The sequence below is a fragment of the Harpegnathos saltator genome, unplaced genomic scaffold, assembly GCF_003227715.2.
Source record: "Harpegnathos saltator strain DR-91 unplaced genomic scaffold, Hsal_v8.6 scaffold405, whole genome shotgun sequence".
Lineage (NCBI taxonomy): Eukaryota > Metazoa > Arthropoda > Insecta > Hymenoptera > Formicidae > Harpegnathos > Harpegnathos saltator.
Window position 1 is genome coordinate 68,919 of NW_020230212.1, and position 21,963 is coordinate 90,881.

Sequence of the window (21,963 nt, forward strand, 5' to 3'; positions counted from 1 at the left end):
CAGACAACGGGACTTGGTACGTCGCGCTCTCACAGATGTTATGTATGCGATGCTACCGATGTTATCCAAACAGTGCCACTTGTGGAAGTCTCGACTGTTATAATTTGTAATAAACGTATATATATATATATATATATATATATATATATATATATATAAACGTATACATGTAAAAATATTTATTTTTTACCTTTCCCCAGCGCAAACAACTTTATCGCGTTCGTGAATGTCGTTAGTTCATCACATAGCAACGTCAATAGCGCGTATACCTAATGCGCCATACGCGTCCTATTTTTTTCATAATCGAAGGTGTGCAGACCTTGAGCACCGAGTTCGATGATCGTCCTGTAATATATGTGTAGGACGCTCACAGTTTCGAAATAAGAATCGATCGTGATTCGTTTTATGGATCTTATTTTTCGTACACGTTGACGTATCTTGGTGAACGTATACGAAAAATAGGATCCATGGAACGCCGAAATCAGACGCCGAATTCGGACACTTATCCGGTGAATGCTTAGTCGCGCGTTCGGTTCTCTGGTTCAACATAAGATCCACCATCTTACGTCTCGTGCAGTAATCGACAAAAAAAAAATGAATCAACCGAGACGAGTCAGCGTCACGCGCGCGCAATTTGAACAACGATCGGTATAAGTACTAAAATGGCGACGGCGATACGGTCAACGACGAATATGCAACGCGATCGAGAGTACACGCGCGACTTGCAGCGTTTCGTTCGCGAGTACAACGACGAAGCTGTAAAGATCGAGCATCTCGAGAGCAGCAACAACGGAGCGGCAGCGGACGGCCACGTTCGCTTTGGTGCCAAAGTAGCACGATTTTTGGATCTGTACGAGGACCGTTTGCAGGCGAGCGACCGTATGTTTCTGAGGCGCGAAACGGTAGCGCGAACTATGCAGGCGCTCTTGTTGCGTTCGATGCAATTGAGCGGATTTGGTGAGCTCGCCATATCTGTGAGCGGCGCGCGAAATCTGGAACGCGACTTGGCCACCGCGCGACGCCGGTTGGAAAATGCTCGCAACAACGTCGACGTAGGTGACAGCGGCGGCGATGACGTGGATCCGCGTACGGATACACGTGGACTGTATGAATACATTCCGTATGAAAGTCTTTCAGTTTCTCTCGACGACTTGCCGGGATACGAGGAACAACATCGTCTCATCGTGAATACGTACTTTGATTTTGACAGTAGCACATCCAATGCGAAACACAACGCTCGCGTCACCAACAATTCAATGGACGGGCGCAAACCTCGTACGAAGGCCGGCGCCAACGTGATTTTGTACGGTCCTCCGGGTACGGGCAAGACCGCGGCTGCATGCGCGGTCGCACAAACATTGCGACTCAACTTGGCGTTCGTGAACGCTGAGAATCTTCTCTCCTCATATCGCTCCGAAACGGAAAAGAACTTGCGCATCCTGTACGAACGTATGCGCGCTTTGGTTCACGTAACCGGCCGCAATGTTGTTTGCTCATGGACGAAGTGGATGGCTTGGTGAAGAATCGCAGCGGTAGCAGCGGCGCACCGCCTATCAGCAGCGGCGATTACAGCTTGCTCACGCGGTTTCTCACGATACTAGAGCCCAACGACGGTACGGATAACTACGGCGTGTTCAGCGTGTTTACAACGAATCGATTGGACAATTTGGACGACGCATTTCGACGGCGATGCACCGCCGTCTTTTTCGGATATGTCACGAGTCGTACGTCTTTGGCCACTTTGGCCGGTCGTTTTCTAGCGGATTCGATGGACAACGTCGATGACATTTCGCATAGCACCGCGGCTATGGACACGTTCAAATACTGGGTTCCTGGCGACTTCGCTCGCTTCAAACGTGAATTTGTAAAACCCGAGCGCATGAGAATTTACTTGCAACGCATCGGTGTATCAGAGCGCGAATTTTATCTCCGAATTTCTAGCAACGACGGTGAACAGGATGGTGGTGGTGGCGGCGGCGGTATCGATCAAACGCGTAGTGGAACGAACAGAGAAATTGTTCTAGACATGCCAATTCTCAATGTTGCGGATATCGTTAATTTAGCTTCACGGTACAAACCGATCACGCCGCCACACAAATACAACGAATATTTGGGCGACGACGACAGTACGCGGCGTTAGGACGAGACATATGGGATATATTGTACGCAGAAAGTAAACTCAACTAATTTGGACTGCTGTATTTATTTTTAATCATTTATTTTCAATGTATATGTAAAGTCGTGTAACAAGTAACGAGCTCTGCAATGTCGCACACTTCCAGGTCAAAAAAGTTATTCCGACGAATAACTTCGAGATACTCAAAATGTGGCCGTTATTGCAATCATAATATCGAGAGCAGGTATTCGACTGGTGTCATGACCGACCGTGTCCTGGCGACAGTGGAGGTCTCGTTATCGTAGTCGTAAAAGTTATCGGTTCGATAGGTCGCTCCGTCGTCACAGGGCACTTTGCCGACCGAGTGGGGAAATCTACCCACTTCGAAGTAAGTCGCTCCATGACCAACTGGGGGAGATCTCCTACCTTTCTCTTAGCAACTTGAGAAAATGCGCGGTAGAAAGCGTTGAGTTAGTCATGGCTCACGCGGTTAGCAAAGTGTTAAGATATTTAAGGAAAATTTCTTCAACATTTAACTTACGATTCTCGCTAGCAATTTGTCGCAAGAAAAAGTGATAGACCTTTTTACTCTATTTAGTCTTTAGAATATATTGCTACAATAGCGTTCAAATTTTTATTAACTTATCAACTTTTGGAAATTCCGAAATTATTAAATTAACAAAAGTCAAAGCGCTATTGTAACAATATATTTTTTACGTCAAATGGAGTAAAAAGTCTTGTACTACTTTTTCTTTCGACAAATGATTAGCGAGATATCGTAAATTAAATGTTGAAAAAGTTTTCCTTAAATATCTCAAAAAATATTAGGCAAATAAAAAAATATTTCAGACAAAAGTTGTTCAAATTAATTGGTAGAAAAAGACAATATAATAAAAAATTGGGATTTCTGTTTAAGAAAATTAATGATCAGTGAATACTTAAGAAATATTTAAAAAATGGGACTATTTGTAAACAAAACGCGATCGCTATCTTATGTCCCCCTTTATGCCATATAACTTTTGTTTGAAACATTTTTCCATATTTGAAGCCGTCTCTGAAATCCAGGGACGAAGTCAGACCTTAGAGATACTCTACTATAGGAGTTTAGGATGAAACAACCTGAACATATACGCCTATTTGCGTTCCGCAATTATTTGGATATTTCCTCGCGATCATCGCTAATATTTTACCGATATTTTGATTGTGTCTGTTGCTTCTTGTTGACATGCGACCCGTTTTTATACGAAAAACGAATACTTTTTTGTCGAAAGTGTAATCAGAGCGCTCGACTCTGATGCCGGTTCGCGCGTGCAATTTCTCGACGTCTCAGCCGATGATGGGCAAAACTTCAGGTCCACCATGTAGCATTCATGAGAACACAGAACGAATTTTAGACTGGACAGATTCAGAGATAAAGAAATCGTCGAAAATATAAAAGTAGAATATTGCAGTTGAATCGACATATAGTATCGACATAAGCAAGAGACGGATTATCATGAGCTGCAATGGTGAAGCAATCGTCAGAATTTAACAAAAAGAAGAAAAGCTCAGAGAAGCAACTCATCGGTACTATTTCAGCTGTTTCTGCCGGTGTAAAGCGACAAAGCTTCACGCATGATCGGAAACTGATTCGGGGAGTAACGGGGAAAAATAATGAGAAGAAACATTCCGAAAAAGAACAACTAGTGAAAGAATTACACGATCCAGCGAGACGAATTTTCCTCGCAGACGTGTCATAGTGCGTGGATACGATGATCTTTGGCAGGCTGATGTGGTGGAAATGCGTCCTTACTCGCGATTCAATGGAGGCCACTACTACATACTCACCATTATCGATGTACTGAGCAAGCACGCATGGGCCGTGCCGTTAAAGAGCAAAAGCGGAAAGGAGATAGCTGAGGCATTCGTAAAGATAATTCGAACGGATGGAAGATGTCCGAAGAACTTGCAAACTGATCAGGGAAAGGAGTTTTACAATACAGAGTTGCAGAGACTTGTAAAGAAACACGGTGTCAATCATTATTCGACTTATTCAGTAATGAAGGTATCTGTTGTAGAGCGATTCAACCGCACGTTAAAGAACAACATGTGGAAAATGTTTACGTTCAACGGAACTTACAAATGGATCGACTCGTTACCGCGCCTCGTCGCTGAATACAACACGCGAAAACATCGAACTATCGGCATGCGTCCTATCGATGTGACTCTTACGATTGCTAATAAGCTCTTAAACACAGTCTATAGTAACATAAAGATTGCAGCGCCTGCGAAATTCAAAGTGGGTGATTTGGTACGTGTCAGCAAATTCAAAACTATCTTCGAAAAAGGCTATACACCGAATTGGACAACCGAAGTGTTTAAAATCGTCAAAGTGCAGACAACTAATCCTGCAACTTACCTACTCGCAGACTCGCGCGGGAAACCTATCGCCGGGGGTTTCTACGAACACGAACTACATAGTGTCACCAATCCAGATGTATACTTAATAGGAATACCTTAGAAAAGGTGTTGCGCAGGCAAGGTGACAATGTATATGTAAAATGGTTGGGATTCGACAATTCGCATAATTCATGGATACAAAAGGATAATGTATTGTAAAAAATGAATACAATTTTGTTAGAACATTTGATGACATATTTGATTGTAAAATAGCTAATAAAACAAATAAACGTTATAATAGTATACTATAATGTCCCCATGGTAATGTATTTATCGAATCAAGCATAATAAATCGCTTATCATCGTACGAACTGAGAGCAGTTTTCGTTTCGAATACCGTGTATACCTCATGCAACTTGGATCTTATATACGATTGACGCCGACTCGTTTCAATTTCCTCTCTCAAACAATGCGTGTAATCGTCAAAATTGATCGTTCATGCCATAATATTCCTCTTAACACCCTTCGCCCTTTTAGTATCCTTTTTATCTTCTACTTTCAGCGCATACATTTTTGCTCAGAGCCCGACGAATTCTGTCATTATAGCTCCGTTATTTTCGTCTTTCATAAGCCCTGGAACTTTTTTGTTCTTAAGCGGTATACGTATATGTTATTTTGAGGATAATCGCTCGTATCAAACCTAGCAATGTCACGTTTCATTAACTCATATACATCGTCGGACAGTACATGGTAAATTAAAATATCTGTGTCCGTATACAGTACTTTACATTTCTTGCGATATAGAGGTGACATCTACTCATGGTGAAATTCATACAAGCAGGTCTTAGATATGTCGAGAATACACATACCCACATAGATTGGCTTGTTGAACTTCATTTCGAGTTTTCGTAATTCAACTGCAACCAAATTTTCTGAAAAGATGCTCCTACTATGAAAATCGGGCATTGCGACCATTGCCTTTGCACCGTATCGTCCATCCGATTTTGTCAAAAGTTTTACATCGACATGATTGCGAACATTTTCCATTGTTTTGCCGAATACCGCGTTGTTCATCAATTTGTATAAATTGTGACGTGGCAGCCGGAAAAGCGCCCGTCCCAAGCCGAACCTTCGGCCCTTATGCAGGGGTGCGGGGGGGGGGCGAACAGTACATCGCGCGAGAATTACGGAGGGGGGAGCGCCGCCTTGCCCTTCCCCGCATTAATTAGTGTTAGTAATAGGAGCGCGCAGGTGGAACGGTCCCGCGTCCCCGAGCTCTGTGCCCTTGGACCTCCTGCGCCGCCCATCAAGACCGGAGGGACCAGTGGAGGAGGGAAGAGGACGACACCCCTCAGCCAGACCGCCACCCCAGGTGAATGCACTTCTTTACGAATACTATTATCGATTCCGTATCGTAGTGAAAGATTCTCGCTGCCGATTTCGTTGTCCACAGGTCTGCAGGGATATTGCACCAAACGGTCGGCGTTCCCGTGCTCGAAACGTGAACGCCGGCTAGACAAAGCCGGCCTAGGCGACACAACAGCGGGAGCGCGAGCGAGAGAGAGAACGCGCGAGAGTGAGACCGAGACCCGTTCCGCGGATCGACAACAAAGATCCGCGGAAGGATTCCCGGAAGGATATTGGGAGATGAAACGAGGAACGGGGAGAGAAACGTAGCGAGACACAACAATGAAGAAAGGAGCGACACTGTTTTTGGCGGAGAATAAAAGAGCGAACTCCCGTCTTCGCTCTTTCTTCTCTCCTATCTCTTATCTCGGGGATCGTTAGTCTGTTGTCGGCTAAAGCGAGAAAAGTACCGCTTGGAGTATGGAACATATCGCTGTAAAAAGAAGTGTCGTGCTAATACCGAACAAAAATCGGATATCGTCTGCCGGGAGCGAGAGGAGAGGCTCTGGTGGAGTTCCACGCGCCCAGGGAGTTACCGGGGGTGGCTACGTGGCGTAGGAGCGAGCTGCGGAAGGAAAGCGAAGGACCACGCCGCCGGGAGGTTTCCGACTTTGTAAGACCGTCCACCTGCTTCACTATTTCGGTATCCCGGGCGTACAGTGTCTCGTATTAGTTAGCAGCGTAGAGCAAGTTTCGAATTCGCGAGAGCGTCTCGCGGAGTGTACCGTATCGAGGGGTCGGATCGTGCCGATCCCCGAAAGAATAAAGACTGAGATAAGCGAAGCGCGTCTCGATTCTTGTGTCTTCCCGACTAAATCCCGGACTCCCGATCGAACCCTCCCGTCTACCGACTGTAAAATACCGCGGAGCTACCGGTCCCGTCGAATTCGCGTGTCTCGGTCTTGGGGGGTGTATCGTCTCGTGTTGGTGAACGGTGCAGCCCGCTGCACCTGGCGCCCAACCCCTTTGGTGCAAGCGCGAACGACCGAGGAGCGTGGACCGACGGCCGTTTGCCGACGGCGAGCGAAAATTCCGTCGCAAAATTTTTCTCAAAATCGTTTGTTGCATGCGTTCGAAACTGCGTATTTAATTCTATGTAGTTGCATAGCCATGAAGTTTATGCGAATTGGAGTATGCGATGAATCTTTTCGATACGAAGACCATGGCGTATGCACTGCTGCAGATTACGATAATGAATAACATAACACTGCTTATTATATAAAGTCGCAAGGAGTTTTTCTTGCCGTTTGTTCGGAGGCTTCGTTCACGTCGGACAGAACGGTAGATCTGCATGTGCATCATGCAAGTGTTGAGGATACTCCAAATCAACCTCGAGAATATAACCTGTGAGCGAATTTAGCGGGATTGATGATACATCAAAATTCGACGTATCATCAACCCACTTAAATTCAGCGTATGGTAACGGTTGACACATTGCCCAGCCATACAAATTATTTATATCAAAGTACATGAGGTATGAGGATGGCTTCGATGAATCGTAAGATTGCATGTATTGGTTATTGGCTTTTGCGTATCTACCGGAACACTGACTCAAACCGCCACGTATACCGCGTTCGATAAACATTACCATATCAATCAATATCTGAGTAATTCATAATTAATTTTTGTATGTTTTAACATCGCATCCCACGTGGAACCTGGCAATGTGTAATAATGCGCGGGATCTAGACCGTAATTTTTGATACAACTATCGCGGAAATTTTCGAAAATATCAGCCAATAACAAAACATCAGTTTTCAGGTACAAATCGCTATATTCGCCTAAGGTTTGAATAGAAAACCGTTCTCATACGTTCACGGCGTGCGTGTAATCCCTCTCAGATACTGTATCACCTGTCAGCGAACTGTAGAATGACTCGCGCGGTGGTAAACATTGATCCTGCAGCTTGTCATTGCAATCCACATATTCGTACGGAAAGACACCTTTTCTCGTTAATAAATCAAAATCTTTGTCGGATAAGTTTTTAAATTCGGATTGAAGAACTTTTAATTTGTCTCCAGTGAGAAACGATGCTAATTTATCGAGACTGGTACTGAGAAATTTGTACGAATCGATGAACCGCAATTTAATATGATTTTGCCAGTCTGCTGTTTTACTTGTTGTATCTTCAATATGTTTAGTAAATGAAATATATTTTTCTTTCGTTATTGGTAGTACATCGACGTGACCTTTGAACGCAGTGGCTACTTCCTTGATAATAAAATGAGCGTCATAACCTGATAAGTTATGAAAAACTATCGGAATATAATAGGAATCTGTATAATTTAAATTACAATTGGAATGTGTCGGACCCCTGTATTGTCCGGTTAAATGACAGTGATCGTATGCGTATATCCCCCACTGCGAATAATTTTTCACATATATGATAACGCGTTGCACTATAAAATGATGCGTACTGTTCTTGTGATAAAATTTCCACAGGGACATTATTACGCAGAATAATTTTTATACGATGCGCCAATTGTTTAAGTTCCTCGACGAACCACGAAATGCAATTCGGATCGCGACGACACTGATATGCGGATAATGATTCATCGTAGGAACATCGTACATAATAAGCTATACTATGTACTTTATGATGCTGATACACATACGATTTTTTTTCTTCGTTTGACGTTTTCTCTAGAATGCATTCCAGGTCAGCGTGCACCACGAATGGAATCCGTTCCCTTCTGCTGTAATTAGTAAAACTGAGCCACTTGTTGGCCTCTGTTGGCAGGATGACTGCACAGTCATTCAACTTGTTGCAATCTATGATATGATTTTCCAGTTTTTCGTTGGAATAAAAATAATGCAAGCAACTGAAAAGAAATGGATATTACGAGTTATTCTTTTATTTCATATTTGTTATATTGTATTTATGGTGAATATCTCCTTACCGATCGCATATATATTCTTGCATTTTTTCTTACTCAGTTGCATGTCCACAAGACGTGACAAATTCTTGATCCACACGAAATGTTCCATGTTGCACTCTTGTGGATCTTGCACATATAACAAATTTACATGTTTTTCCTTGTTATTGGCGAGACGTATCGGAACGATGTACATGCTTCTTCTTGCTTCTTTTTATTTTGAATGGTGTATACGTTGATGGTATTTAGCTGTTCAAACTTGGTAATTTGTTTAATCGTCATTGGAAATTCAATATCCTGAAGATTGAATATTTTGGTGTAATGTGGGTACGAAGATTCCCGGTCTCCATTTCTTTCAGCTGGATATAATGCCGCGACCACGGACTATGCAAAACATGCGTTGTCTTTAGTTCGTACGTTTATCACGGCTTCCTTTAATTTTATTTCGCGAGGCAACTCAATGTTGCACCCTGCATGCAGTGGATTGTATTTGTTCACATTGACTGTGAGATCAAGTATGCGTAGCAGTGCCCACCCACTATCACGTTCTTGAAATTCTTCCAAAGATGCCAAGGTAGACTCGATGACGCGTTGTTCGTACCATTTATTCAAATTTAAAGCAGAAAAGAGTTCATGTGTTTCTCGTGTTAATGCTTTTGAATGCATGATTGTCGCCTGAGATAAACTCGCCATTGAACACAGTGTTCACCTTAAGATTGCCGTGCTTTTCCATAGCTTCGCACGTGTTCGAGCACTGTACTCTTCGCATCTTGGATAAATCGAAGAGGTTCGATATGTTTCACGTTAATAACTGCGCCGGTTGATATGCGGCTTTCGAACGCTTTATCAATTTCTCTCCATAACAATTCTGCATCTCTTGATGCGTGTCCAGCACCCACGTGTATGAAGCGTTCTTGCACAGAAATTTTCAGTCCCTCGAGTCGTGCAATACGAGCCACCACTGATTGAGCGGCGCCAATCGAAAATCGCGGTCGTTTTGCTCGACTTTGTTCTTCCAAACATCTGATACATTTGTCAAACTTTTGCACCCACGCGTCGTAAGCCTCTCGCGAATTCAGACGAGTGGATTGCTCCAACAGTTCTCGTTCGGTTTGAGTGAAGTCTTCCATTTCTTTATTAACTACAGAGAATACTCGGCTCTTTGGAATCCTTTACTTTATATTCTCTCCGTTAGAAAACACGTTCGGATATGCGCGAGTCAAATGACGACCGTGAAAGAAGGAGGGCGTACTAGGCGGTGGGACCTGCTTCTTATTTCGTCCCGAAGAGAGAAAAAATATCGCGTAAGTGCGGTAGTCGCTAGACCGGGAATTGAACTCGGGTCTATCGCTTGCAGGACGAATGCTCTAAACCCACTCAGCTACCTGACGCTCCATGGTCAAGACACTCTCCTCTCCCCTGATATCGTTAAAAGATGTCGTTCGGAAGCGACATCTCTAACGCCATCCCGAGTCTAAACCAAAGATATCTACATCTCATTTACTTTCCTGTTTTGAGGAATATATCTGCGCATACGCTACAACTCTGAAGAGTAAGAGGAGGGGATACCCTATAGTAGTTTTAATATTAGGCTTCGGAAAAAAACCTCAGTCGCTCTGTGAACACGAGATTTATCGGTTGTGTGTCTACATAGTAAAGTTTGGGTGTCTACATAATAAAAATGTATGCTGCCGGTGCTGAAGTGAACGCTAAACACGCAAATTATTACATGCCTGCTCAACAAGAGGACGAGACTCCACTGAGCAAGAAAATGTGCGAGAGGTGAGTGTTATAATGCTGTTTCTTTTAGTTTATCCATAGTAATTTTTTCCAAGATTCGGACACGTAAATTTTCTATGTCTTTTCAGCGTTCCACGACCTCCTGCTATGCATATCTTAGGACGCCGATACGCTTTGACTGCAACTGCTTATAAATATTTGAATATCGGAATCAGCGTAGGAGCTGAATCCGTCATAGACATAGTCATTGATGATAATCGTGGCAAACAACTGCTATTGCCGATCAAAACTTGGAATGCACTAATGGGGCAACGTCTTGACATCCAAAGATTTCTGCAGGCCAATTTTTATAAGTCATCGTCTCCCCCGATGCGTATAGAAGAATTAACAATAACGTCATGTAAGATGTACAACTCACAAATTGTGAAACTCACAATTTTTAATAATTGCTTATATATAACACCAGATACGTTAAATGTATTATTTACATTTGAAAATTGCATCAATCACATGTATGGATGGTTATCAGAAAATATCTGTATAGTTAGCGTAAAATTCCTTTCGCGCGATGGTTCGTCATTCAGCGACCCTCGTTCTCCTGAAACCTCATTCACCGCGGATTCGCAATCTTGCCCCGGTAACACCGGATACATAACGAATGCCTCGGCCAATTGTGGATTGATACCGTTGACCCATAACGGGCGTCGTAGCAACTCCAGTCTTCCGTTTTCGACGTGTATCTCGGCGTCCGGATGGTCGACTGTGACGTCCGATGGTAGCATCCATTTTGGATAAAACGTAGCCGATGATGCGATACGGTCACGAGGGGACATTGTTACGAAGCTTTCTCTTCCGCGACCGACCGAGGAGTGACTAGCTTCGTCGCGGCGAAACTCCGTGTGTCTCGCGACGAGATAAAACAACGAAATCGACCGAGTTCGATAACAGATGACATGATCTGTGTTCGCTCGATCGCCATCGACGCCGATCGAGCGAGCTATCGTTCGAATTCTCCGGTCGCAAGTCCACACCTCGCTGACATGTGATCGCTGAGCGTTCGGTACGCGCTCAATTCTTGGGATCGCGTAGGATGGGAGATAACAATGTGGTGATGCGCCGTCGACGATACCATCGAGATCGCGGTCGAGAAAAAACCAATATATATGTTGGTTCGTACGATCGAATAGCACCGAAAAATGACATTCGTCGCGCGAGACAACGACGAAATCGAGAAACTGTCGAAGAAAGCGCGAAGGTGTCTGTGCTGCGCGCAGCGGCACATCGTGAACGAAATGCTGGAAGAGGCCACGCAGCACATGGACGGTGTCTCCCGCGACAACGATCGTTTTTCCAGAATCGCTCGTTCTCGATCAACCGCATCATACGAGCGAGATGATATCGGATTTTTTTTTAAGCCAATGGTTTGAATCGTAGCGTTATCTGTACCTGAACGATGTAACGATTCAATAGTATTTCGAAGCGAGCAATGTGCTCGAATAAATGGTTTTTTCGGAGCCGGCGAGCGTGACTCGATATCGCCGAAGAGTTGATCCAGCGTTAATGTTTCGTGATCGCGCGATACCGCGCGAACGAACAGAGTTGACTCATTTTCCGCCTCGGTGCGTCGCAAACTGATCGTTTCGGGTGCCAGCGCGCGATACGAGAAAAACGACCGCGAAGGAACAAACGCGCCCGACCGTTCGTTGCACAAATAGGATTTTGGCGTTCGATGAACGTGGTCGAGCCCTCCCCCAACGGGTACCGTTCGAACGCGTTTCGCGATCGCTCGATCGACGTCGTGCTATGGACACTTATTCACCGATCTAACGCTCGACGGTCTGAGTCGTCTAGAAACGAACGAACGACGTCAATCGCTGTATTTGCGATCTGAGCGAGCGTACTTTCGAAGTCGTGAAAATGAACGATGATCGGGCGTCGTGCGACCTCGCGTTGTCTTCGTCAGTTTCGCTAGCCGCTTCGCAGGACTCGCGTCTTTGTTACTGCGACATCGAATTGTCCAGTTTGAATCGTCTGAACAATGTGGTGGCCACTTTGGTGCAACAGATGCGCGAGGATGCGCAATGCATCGACGCGGTATTGCGCGTTATCGTATCGTCCAAGTCCTCGGTCGAGACGTCGTCGTTGGTGATCATATCGCACGCACGAATTCGACGACGCAGCGCTCATCGCGGGCGTTTCAGCGAGGAGTCGAAACGCACGGGGGACGAAATTGTTAAATCGTTCGTTCGTAGCGACCGTGACGAACAGAGCGCATCGGCGAAATCATCGGCTCTACCTGCGGCGAATTGGTTCGAAATGGTTGGTCAATCGATCGTCGCGATACGCAGCCGTAGCGCGAAATCGCGCGAACGACGCGTCACTCGACGCGCCATCGAGCTACGTGACGGACGATCGATTGATCATAGAACCATGTTTCGCCGAAGACGGATCGTTGTCATCGAGCGTGAGATCCGCGGTGCTGCTGTTCTTTCGTTGGTTCGGTCTGTTGGCGACGACGCATCGAGAATGTCCGAACGATGCCGTTAATTTCGAGTGGTTACCGGGGTCGAGCGTGGTGCGCGTGTATGCGGACGATCCTTCGTCGGCGAGGGTTTACGAATCGTTCAAAAGGTCTCTCGAGTACACTAGCGTCGATGCGGAGATGCGGCCTTCGAAGAGTCTTCGACGCAAAAGCGGTTGCGCGAACGACGGTGGTCTCGGGAGCGAGCTTCAGCGAACGACGACGGACACATCGTCGGTCGCGAGCTCGGAAACGTGGACTTGGACAGATTTCGCAGCGGCCGATCGAGCTGTTAACAACTTTGAGTTCATCGATGGCCATAGAATCGTCGACGATGCGTATCGAGCGCTCTCGAGGACGATCGACGTGGTTGTCGCGTCCGACGCGTCGAATCGCGACACCGCGACGCGGCTATCGATGTCGTGTATGACCGTATTGAGGAGCGCCAGCGTCTCGACGTCGCGACGTCGCGAAAGCGTCGTTGGTATGACCGAGGAGCAGAGACGAATCGTCAACACGATCGAGCGTGTATGGACGACGGCGGCGCGTGACGGTGATCGTCGCGTGGTGATAGACGGTGTGGCCGGTTCAGGGAAAACGTTCCTGCTCGGATTCATGCTCGATCGTTTCGCGAACGTGTTATATCTGGTGAAGAAGCGCAATTTTATCGATTCCACGACCAAACGATTCGCATCGTACAATAATTTGCTGGCAAAAACGATCGATTCATATCTGATGAATCTGTTGAACATACGCAATTTGTACGTTTGGTTGAATCTGCGACGCAGTGTCGCGGGTCGCTGCGAACTGCTCGAACGCATTCGTCGACTGAACACGTCCGCGAGTCTCAATTTCGACCAATTGATCTTCGTAGACGAGTACTCTTTGATCGAGGGCTCGTTGGCCGAGCTGTTGAACGCGGCGCTCCGCGGACGAACCGTTCTGATAGCGGGCGATTGCAATCAGCACCCATCGGCGAGGTGGAGGATCAAGCGATTCGCACGATGCTCGATTACGACGATATCTGCTTCATGTACGAAAACGTGAAAGCCACCGATCCGCGTCTGCTGCGCCGTTTGACATGTTTCACCGCGCGATCCGGCGGTCACGAGTGCCCCGCGTTGTCCGCTCTGCACGGTATGCCGCGAACGCGCACCGTCGACATGAGTCCGTTCACTCGATCTCTGCGCGCGATCGTTTACGACGCGATAGACGCGGACTTCGGTCAATTGCCGCGACTGATCGTCGCGTCCAACGAACGCGTGAACTACGCGAATTGGGCCATCGGCTATCTGACGTGACGAAACTGCCCGATCTATCACGGAGCCGATAACGGCGATACGCGAAGCGGTCGGTGCTGTCTACGCTACAGACGTAGCGTCGTCGCGACCGAACGTCGTGACGTTGCTAGAAGCGACAACAACAACAACAACAACGCTACCTCGAGCTGCCGAACCAGCACGCGCTTCGACGATCGTCGCGACGATCCGCGGATGAACATTTCGTGCTGCGCGGTATGCGCTGTCGCGTGATTCACGCTCACGCGAATTGGCCCATGCAGGTGGGATCACGCGTGATCGCGCGCGAGATTGAATCCGACGATTCCGTTGTGGTCGAGACAAAAGACGGTGCGTTGTGTCGCGTGCGTGAAACCCTACGAGTACAGCAGCAAATGGGCGCGTCGAGATGGCGATCGTTGCGACAATCGTATGTTCCCCTTCGTGATGGACGCGGCCACGACGGTTTATCAGGTCCAGAGTTTAACTCTAGACGAACTGACCTTTCCGAGATGTTACATCGACGCGCACGGCATGAACGACAAGGCGCTGTACGTGACACTGTCGAGATTCAGACACGAGCAACAATTGTCGGGGGTGATCAATTGCCACTCGTTGGTCATCAGTAACAGTGGATAACGATCGTGCGCTGTCTCGAGGTACCGCGAGCGTCGACATCGCGCGAGGAAACATGCACTCGTTACCGCAACCGCGACGACGTCGTCGCGACGACGAAGATCGCTGCGACGACGAGGACGAGCAGAGCCGCGTTGAACGCGGTTATTGCGACGCGACGACGAGCTCGATTCGACATTGTTGCCTCAAGCGCGTAGGTCAGAAACTGGTGTACGACATATTGTCTCACTCCGTTCAACTTTGCTCCCTGTGGAAGACTCTGGAGTTCAGTTCACCCCCGCCCACTCCGTACCAAGTAAAATTGAAAATACTGAATTCGTTGCCCGCCGTCGAGGAATACTGCAACGAGGATCACGAGCTTCGACGCACGCCCTGGCCCAGTTTGGACATTAAGTTGCAAAGATCGTCGATTTCGACGATCGGCCGAACACGATGCGGCGTTGCAGCGGCCAACGCCAAAGCGGAATACGAGGTCACGAGAGAACTGTTGTTCGTGTTGACCCACGTGTTCACGGTCGATGCTCGACGTCGACGTCGTCGAGTCCGATCCGACGTCAACGGTACCGAGGACGACTACGTCACGGTGAAGGCGCATCTGGAAGACGTCATGTTCTGGTTAGCTGCCATAATACCGATATTTTGCGAAAGATACTCCGTGGCGGTGATCGATCCGGCCGAGGGCCGTGACGAACATCACGCGATCAACGCGTCGTTCGACGGTGCAGCGGCTGACGCTGTAGTCAACGACGAGGAGTTCGCCGTTCACGAAGCAGCCGCCGCGCTGTTCGAAGACAACGACGACTCGGTCGCGACGCCTCGTCCCTGTGATTCTTCCGTCGGCATCGAGCGACACTCCTCGAAATATCCCGCGTTGTTTGTCATCGAGTAACAACCGACGAACAAATATAGATAACGAAGGATACAAGAGCGCGGAGCGATGTGAGTGCGCAGTTTAGTTCCGAAACTTGCGGCGGTGACGAGTTCTCTCGAGTCATGTCACCGCGCGGTCCGTTGTCCGTATCGGGCGTGTCGTCCTCGATGGATGCTGCCGGCCGAGGTTGCTCATCCGAACGAAGAAGTGGGTGTGGAGGAAGGAAGATTGGAACTAGTACGACGCATATTGAGCTTCCACAGCGTCAGTCTGCACATGGCCGAGGCGTATCTGACGTATCCTGTACCGCCTTGGGCCAACGATCGCCGCCCGTTGTCGTCAAGAATTCGAGCGTTTTTGACGCGCCGTGGGAATGAGCGACCCGGACGACGACGACGACGCTCGAAGATTCGTCGATCTCATTCGCAAGGCGCGGGATCACGGTCGCGGAATTGATCGGCGCCTCCTCGCGGAGAATCGTCAACGTGTACCGTCGCTTCGATCCAGCTGGCGATTGCGGTCCTCGATGACGGCGACATCGAGCAGTTTCGTTTACTCGCCCCGACTCTCTCTACAGTTGTGTCAACGACAGCTGAGTTGACGTTTGTGCGACGACGTGCGCGACGATACGTAGCGATACTGTTGCTTCAATCGATGCTCCGAACTACCCATCACCGATTCATGCGTCGTCAAATGTAAATTTTGTCACTCCGCGGAACATTCCCCGGATTGTCGCGGACGAACGTATTGTCGATGCGCTTGCACGACGTATCATTACGACGTGATGTGGTCTACTTTCGGCGAGAGTGCTTCCCCGTACCGTGCTCCCGAGCAACGGACCGGCAGCTTCATTGACCCTGACAACGGTCATTGGTTGGCGTCGCGCAGCACGGTCGACTCGTTGGTCGACGACGGTTTCACCGTGGTCGTGACACCGTCGTGCGTATCGACGTTTCGCGCACCGTCCGACGAGGAGACTCTGTCCGAAGCTGAAACTGTGGCGCTCGAGGACGAGCGGAACGACTACGAGGACGAGTGGAACGACGACGAGGACGTGATCGTGCGACGACTCGACGAAGTTGGGGCCGACGAGGATCGACATCGACCGGACTACCGAGACGGTTCCGAAAAATTGACGGTGCGCTGCCACGCGTGTCTGTTCACGGTGTCGATGAATCGCGTGGCGTTGAGATCCGAACTGAACACGTTGCACGCGGAGCACTGTCCGTATTGCGCGTTCGTGCGATTACCGTTCAGCCTCGATATGAGGACGATCGAGAGAGTGCGATCTCATTATGACAATCAGTTTCGAGATATTTGGCTCTTGATGTACTGTGACGTGGCAGCCGGAAAGGCGCCCGTCACAGGCCGACCTTTCGGCCCTTAGGCGAGACTCTCGGGGGGGGGGGTGTCGCCTTGCGCTCCCCCCCGTAATAATTAGTGTTAGTAGTCGGAGCGCGCAGGTGGAACTGTCCCGCGTCCCCGAGCTCTGTGCCCCTGGACCTCCTGCGCCGCCCATCAGGAGCGGAGGGATCGGTGGAGGAAGGAAGAGGACGACACCCCCTCGGCAAGACCGCCACCCCAGGTGAATGCACTCCTTTAATAATACAAGTATCGGTTTCGTATCGTCGTGAAAGGTTCTCGCTGTCGCTTCCGTTGTCCACAGGCCTGCAAGGATATCGCGCCGAACGGTCGGCGTTCTCGTGCTTGGCGCGTGAACGCCGGCTAGACAGAGCCAGCCTGAACACGGAGATCGGGCGAGTGTGAGCAAGAGAGAGAGAGAGAACGAGCAAGAGAGTGAGACCGAGCACCCGTCCCGCGGATCGAAAAACAAAGATCCGCGGAAGGATTCCCGTATAGGGAGATTTACCGAGGAACGGGGAAAGACAGGTAGCACGAGACAAACAAACGGACAAGAAAGCCTGTCGGGAGAAGAAAATAAAAAGAGGAGACTCCCATTGTCGCGCTCTCTAATATCGCCGACCTGCTTCCGAATAGTAGCGGAGAGATATCGACTACCGCACCAGAGAATACAAGCAAGGAAATTAGTGAAGTTTTTGGCGTCAGCAAGCGGAGGGCTCCGAACGTACAGCTCGCCTGGAAGGGGACGTCAGCGACAGCGTGTGCCAGAGCGAGCGTGAGAGGGAGAGGAGAGGAGAACTACGTCGCCGGGAGGTCCCCGATTTTGTAAGACCTTCCACCTGCATTATCGTTTCGGTGTCGTGCGCGTAAAAGGTCTCGTCAAAGTTATCGGCGTAGCGAACAATCTCGAATTCGCGAGAGCCCAAGCGGAGTATATCGTATCGAGGGGTCGGACCGTTCCGATTCCCGAAACAATAAAGCTAAAGATAGTCGAAACGCGCCTCGTTATTCTTGTGCTTTCCCGGTCATTCCCGACTTCCGACGAACCCTTCCCGTCTACCGACTTAAACATCGAAGAGCTACCGGTCCCGTCGACTTCGCGTGTCTCGGCCCTTTGGTGAGGTGTCGCGTAGCGTTGGTGAACGGTGCAGCCCGTTGCACCTGGCGCCCAACCGATTTCGTGAGAGCTAGGTTGGCCGAGACGCGCGGACCGACGGCAGTTTGTCGACGGCGAGCGAAAATCGCGTCGCAAATTTTTGGCGCCCAACGTGGGGCCCGATGTCGGCGAGATAATTTCCGCTATTTGGTCGAGACAAAAGAGGATAATTTAAATTAACCGAAAGTCGCGAAAACGACGACACGTCTCGGCTCGTTTTTTTTTGCTCGATTCGTGTTTACGGTTTTTCGGGTTCCGGGTTGCCGACGCTGAGCACGACTTTCCGTGTTTTCGTTTTTTTTCGGTGGGATTTCGGCACGTGCGAGATCGTTTGTCGCGGTGTAAGAGTTATCGATTATTTTCGCTCAGGGTTTCTTTGCTATATTTTTTTTTCGTGATCACGCTCTGCTCGGGATATCGAGGCTGCTCTCGTTGTGGTGGTGTCCCGGTGCCTGTCTTGTTGGCTACCAAATTGTTGGGGTGATTGTTGGTGTTGGGGGACCATTTTTTTTTCTTCGTGTACCGTTCTTCGTGTGCCGTAACGGCTAATAGCGCCGTTGAAGAGGCTCCCATCAGGCGGGTCGCTTCCACACCAAAGTTTAGGCTGCGGGTGTCTCATAGCGCTTAGGATTACCGTTCCGTTTCGTGCGCGGCGAGGAGTATCGACTAATCATGCCGGAAGACTCCGACCGCGAAGCGTGGATCTACGCGCTGCCCTTGGAGCAGCTGCGAGACCAAGCGACGGCGCGCGGTATAAACGCAACGGGCAACGCGGCGACACTCCGTGCTCGCTTGCTCCGCTACGAGCGAACAGAGCGCCGAGACCCTCCACCGCCGTCACCGGCGGAGGACGCGATGCGCCCGCCCCTGTCGCGCGAAGACATCGGGGGGAAAACGGAGGAACCCGAGTTCGTCGATAGAACGGTCCTCGAGCCGGGGAAGGTCAGCCCCGATACATTGAAGGTGCCGACGGTGAGGATATCGTCACCGTACCGGGCGGTACCGCCACCGCCGTTATCGCTACCGCCAGAGGAGATACCTCCTCTTTTCGTACCGCAAGTTCCGAGATCGCCGACCCGAGGGCCGGAGGTGCGCTCGAATCATCCCGCCATGTCGACCAGCGACGCATACAACGTGATGCGTCGCTGGAATATAAGTTTTTCCGGAGCGGCGGGAGGTGATGTAGAGGCGTTCCTCCTGCGAATATCGGAGGGGAGGGACATCGTACCGATTACCGACACCGATATGCTCAAGTGCATGCCGTTTTTCCTCACCGGCATCGCATTGGAGTGGTACCGTGTGGGAAGGTCTCGTTGGTTCTCGTGGCGTGAGTTCGAGGTCGCGATGCGCTCACGGTTCGGCGACCCCGACTTCCAATTCGCGTTGCGCGATCAGATTTTGCGGCGCACTCAGGGGGAACATGAACCGGTCGCGGATTATTTAACGTGCATGCGCGGGCTGTTCGGACGGCTCGACCCACCGTGGGGTGAGGTCGAGCTATTAAATTACGCGCATAGAAATATGCTCCCGCGCCTACAAATCTCGGTGCACCGAGATGATGTCGTGTCGATAGACGCGTTAGAGAGGCTCGCGACGCGCGTCGAGCGTAGTTACGCTGCCGCGAGCCAGTATCGTGCCCCTCTGCCTCTCGAGAGATCCGCGTGTCCGGATCTCGCCTATCGGCCGCCACCGCGCTCGTCTCGGCCGTCTCCCGCGATGACGGCCGAGCATTTATCGAATTATCGAGCTGCGGAGCGAGAGGAAATTCGTGAGAGGAAGCGTCCGCGCGCCGCGGAGGTGACGCGTCAACCGGCGGGGGCGACCCCGCCGGCTCCGGTGAGAGAGGATCGCTGGGCGACTCCTCGAGCCGGGGGCGCGGGGACGGGGGCGAGGAGAAGTACTCGGCAGGAAACTGCCGGGGAACCTGCCCCCGGACCGGCAGCAAGGAGCGGTTCCGACAAATGTTGGAACTGCGACTCGGCCGGTCATTTGGCGCGCGAATGTCGCGCGCCCCCGCGAGTTCACTGCTATCGCTGCGGAAGGGGGCAGCATACAGTGAGGACGTGTCCCTCGTGCGCGGGAAACGGGGAAGGGAGACGCTAGAGAGGGTCCCTGCGTCTCCTCCCGCTTCCGAGACCCGCGAGAAAAAGCAGGGGGTGGCGAGCTCTTATGGTGCGTTCGAAGGGCGTGAGAGAGCGTCCCTGCAATTCATTGAAATATTAATTGGTGAGTTTCCCCTGCTCGGGTTGGTCGATACCGGTTCGGATCGAACCCTTTTTGGTGTAGAGGGTATCGATGCAATCCGCGGGCAGGGGCTATCGTTCCCGAGTACCGTATCTTCCCGGATCCGTCTGGCGGACGGGACGCTAACCACGCTGGACGGGTCAGCGGACGTTATTCTCGAATTGCAGGGACGCCAAGAAACGCTCACGATCGGGTTTTTACCGAGTCTCGCAGTACCGGCCATCCTGGGGATGGATTTTCTGGCGAGATTTCGTTTAGTTCTCGATTTCGCCCGGGGCGAATGGAGCTTCGCGGATGACGCACTGAGCCGCTATCCTTTCTGCAATGAGCGCGGACAACAGAGCTTTTGTTGCGGGGTCTCGGAATTGTCGCGAGAGCAAGAAGTAAAGCTCACAAAATTTATAGATTCTACCGTACCGATGCTGCCGAAAATCCCGGCGTCACGTCGCTGACAGAACATCGAATCGACGTTGGGACGCATTTACCGATTCGGCAGCGATGTTATTTAGTGTCGCCTAAAGTGCAAGAGGCGATCCGTGGGGAAGTAGACGTTATGCTCAAGGCCGGAATTATCGAGCCCTCCGGTAGTGAGTGGTCAAATCCGGTAGTTATGGTGAAGAAACCGAGTGGCAAATATCGCTTTTGTATCGACTTTCGGAAAGTAAATGACGTCTCGAAGAAGGACGCATATCCGTTGCCAAACATGACGGGAATTCTCGACAAGTTACGGTCCGCGCGATACATCTCAACGATAGTTGAGAGTCTGAGTCAGGCCTACTTTCAGATACCGCTGGCAGCAGAAAGTCGAGAGATTACCGCTTTTTCCGTACCGGGCAAAGGCCACTATCACTTTACGCGAATGCCGTACGGATTATCGGGGGCTCCGGCCACATTTCAACGGCTTCTCGATAAATTAATCGGGCCAGAAATTCGCGTATTTAGATGATATTGTCGTAGTTACCGAAACCTTCGAAGAACATCTCGAATGGCTATCGCGCGTTCTCGAAAAGATTAGCTCGGCCGGACTTACCGTGAATTTAGAAAAATGCGAATTTTGCCGCTCGGAAGTCAAATATCTCGGGTTTTTGGTGCACCGCGACGGTTTAAAGGTAGACGACGAGAAAGTCCAGCCGCTTCTCGAATACCCGGCGCCGACCAATTTAAAGCAACTACGCCGCTTTTTAGGGATGGCGTCGTGGTATCGACGCTTTTTACCGAAGTTCGCGACTATTAGCGAACCGCTCACGCGACTGCTTAGGAAAGGCAGGCGATGGGAGTGGACTACCGAGCAAACTACCGCTTTTGAGAAAATAAGATCTGATTTGACCACTGCTCCGATCCTTTCGTGCCAAAATTTCGAGGTACCGTTTATCGTACA